Here is a 3,563-nt window from a genome sequence, read left to right on the forward strand (position 1 = left end):
TGATATCTTGAAATACTTCAATTTTGGTGTCAACCATTTAAATCATATGGCAACCAGGTTGGACGGAGCTGATCTCTCATATACATCAGCATGGGACCCACATGTGCATCGCACATGTACAGCGTGGGTGCACCAGGCGTGCACGGAAACTCCAGGACGGTCAAACCGTCCTGGACTCGAGCTCTCTCTCTCAAACAGACGGTCGGACTGCGGAAGTTGGTGGGCCACCACCGTGCATCAAATGATCAATCCGGACCGTCCATCAGAAACCCTTGCCCCATATCATCCTCGCCTAGATGGCAAAATTTCAAGAAAGATCGGAGGCCGGCTGTTGATCGTCAAAACTAAAGGCAGACGGCTGAATGAAATCATCCCTGGACCGCACCGATTTTTATCCAAAAACATTGAGTCCCACCTATTTTTTCAAACTGATACTAATAGACGGAGTAGATCTTTCAAAAAATCAGTGAAGTGGGCCCCACCACGCGTCAGCGCGTGCCCTGTTACGGGCGTTCGTGAAAGCCGGACGCCGTCCGACTTTCGCGGCGGGTTGTACGCCCTTGAGGGCGGTCGGACGGCTGATCTGAACCGTTCATCATGTAGGTGGGCCAAAAATCTCCCAGGGGACGCTGTCCTTTTGGAAAGAAGGTAAAGAATAAGAAGAAGGGAGACGCGGAATTCCGGGCTGCATGAGGTATCTCGCAGCAGAGGGACGCGTTCCATGCTGCGGAAGGACTGTTTCCGCAGCCTAATCCTTTCAGGACTCCACAGCAGCACCGGATGGGGCTTTTTCCATCTTTAAAAAGGATTCTGGTGTATGTGAAAAGAAAAAACGTGGAGGAAAATGGAGATTTTGGAAGCAGCGGCTGGGTTGCTGCTGCACGTGAAGGAAGGAGATGTGGAAGAAGGGAGGAAGAGCTTGGCCTTTGCTGCTGGGACGTGAGCACAGGTTAGCGGCTGGGTTGCTGCTGGCAGCGTGTGGAGAAAAGAAAAGGAAGAAAAGAAGAACAGGACCAGAGGCTGTTGAAGATGAGAAAGGATTGAGGAGGTTAGCTGCCTTATTCTTTTTTTCTTATTTTCTGTTGGCTGTTATTCCTTTCTTTCTTTATGAATCCTAAGGATTTTAGCCTAATCATGGTCGGCTAAACCTCTTAGCTAGGGCTAAGAGGTGAAGCCTGTAGCGAGATGGGAGACACTATTTCATGTGTTTAATTTGAATTTCTGAACTGAACTTGGTTTTAAGTTGATTATTAAAAGAATATTTTCTCAGTCTTTAATGGTCTGTTGTGACTGAAATTACAATGGGTTTGCAATGGCTTTGAATATCTCTTTTTCTCTTTTGATGTTTATGACGTCAGGAGGCCCTGTTGTTCACCATTGTCTCCTGGGTATGGTTGGATGATAGTACCCTTCCTGATCTTCATACATTGTTGATTGGTTGGTAATTAGTTTAATCATGTTGTTTGCTTTGTCTCCTGGGCATGGTTAGATGATGGAATCCATTCTAATTTATATACCCTTCATCTCTTGAAACCTAGATCAAGTAAATTCAGTTTGATTTCCATGAATCCTGATGCAAGCATAAGATCTCCCTGATCTCTAGAAGTGGATCCTCTGAATCCCTAGTTTCCCTTCCTCTGAATTCTTTAAAGTTTTAGATAATTATTTCACAATTATTTCTTAAATTCTATTTGGTTTAGATTACATCTTAGTCTAGTTCTAGTTCTACTTGGTTTCAGATAACGTACAGGTATCAGTCCCTGTGGATTCGATCTCGGTCTTACCGAGTTTATTAATACATCACAACCCTATACTTGGGGAGTGAACAAGTTTTTGGCGCCGTTGCCGGGGACTGACGATTACGATTCTCTGAAATTAATTGGTTTTAGGATTAGTTTAAGATTAAGATTTTACTAACCTTAGTTTTTTATTTATTTTTATTTGAGTTCAACACTAACTTGTTTCCTGTTTTATAGGATCTTGACATAAGTTTCTCAATTGGTAATTCCTTCCCAATCTCTCTACTTTTTCCTATTTTTAGAATTAGGGTTTAATTTTTGAAAATTTTTAATCTTAGTATTTTTTCTATTTTTAGGAAGTAATTTATTTTTAGAAACTTTCCTCTTTTGTTTTTTAGTTTCTAATTTTAACTCTTTTAGAATCTAAACTTTGTTTCCTAAATTCACCTTTAGAAATTTTCTATTTATAGAATTTTTGTGTAGAAACTAACCTTCCTATTTTGTAGGCCTTTAAGATAGTAATCTCTAATTCGGTACACTCCTTCTCTACTTTCTATTTTTCAGTTCTCTTTTAGTAATTTACTTTCTAGTTTAGGACTTTCCTAATTTATTTTAGAAGTTTCCACTTTCTTCTAGAAATTAGTTTACTGCTACCTTACTTTTAAAAGGATTGTTCCTCTCTTGTTTTAAAAATCTAACTTATTTTGTTTTATTTTGCAGGTCCTTAACTTAGGAGCTTTAATTTGGTAATTCCTTTTCAACTCTCCCTCTCTTTCTTTTTAGACTTTCTTTTCCTTTCTTAGGATTAGGCTTTGAATTTGATTAAGGGCTGCGAGTGTTTCATGCCCAAGTGGGCCCGTGACAACACTCAACGTATCTTGACTGAAGGAGGATTGGTCGAGGGGTTGACTATCCATCGCATGACTAGACACCGCTCGAAATCCCCTGAGTTAACTGAAGTTATGGCTGAAGACCAACCTCCTCTACTTCCACCGAGGGTGGAGGATACCCAAGATGAGAATGAGGTACAACAGGCACCCCCGCCTCGTACTTTACGAGATTATCTACAACCGGCGGGAGTGAGTACACCCTCATGCATGATTTTTCCTGAAAACACAGGACAAATGGACATCAAGCCAGGAGTTATCCAACTCATTCCCAAATTCCATGGACTTGAATCAGAAAGTCCATATTTACATTTGAAAGAGTTCGATGAGATTATGACTACTTTATGTTTTCCTAATGTATCTGAGGATACAATTAGGCTGAAACTCTTTCCTTTTTCCTTAAAAGAGAAAGCTAAGACGTGGTTACATTCACTGCGTCCTAGATCCATTGGCACATGGAACGACATGCAGAGAGAATTCATAAAAAAATTCTTCCCACATCATAAAACGATTACCCTCAGAAAAGCAATCATGAACTTTGCCCAAAAGGAAGATGAAACATTCTTCCAATGTTGGGAAAGGTTTAAAGATTTGGTCAGTTCATGCCCACAACACGGATTTGAAACGTGGCGCATTACAAATTTTTTCTATGATGGACTGACATTTTCCATGCGCCAAATGGTCGAGACAATGTGTAATGGAGAGTTCATCAATAAAGATGTTGACGAGGTATGGGATTACCTCGATAGTCTCGCTGAAAAAACACAATCATGGGACTATTACCCAATGGCGAACACCACGTCTAGGCCGACTCAATTAAAGGAGATAGGTGGATTATATCTCTTAAAAGAAGAGGATGATCTCAAGTGTAAAGTGACTACGCTCATAAGGAAAGTTGAGGCCATGGAAGGAAAGAAGGATAAGGTCAATGAAATTG

The 3,563-nt window shown here is 40.7% G+C and overlaps 1 non-coding gene across 1 annotated transcript; it reads right to left on the bottom strand.

Moving 5' to 3' along the window:
- Positions 1-3,139: 3,139 nt before the first annotated feature.
- Positions 3,140-3,246, bottom strand: LOC131250220 (small nucleolar RNA R71). The gene has a single exon (XR_009173146.1). It is a non-coding gene; the product is annotated as a small nucleolar RNA R71 (small nucleolar RNA).
- Between the last annotated feature and the right edge of the window lie 317 nt (positions 3,247-3,563).

Source organism: Magnolia sinica, chromosome 6 (genome assembly GCF_029962835.1).
Source record: "Magnolia sinica isolate HGM2019 chromosome 6, MsV1, whole genome shotgun sequence".
In the NCBI taxonomy this organism is placed as follows: Eukaryota; Viridiplantae; Streptophyta; class Magnoliopsida; order Magnoliales; family Magnoliaceae; genus Magnolia; species Magnolia sinica.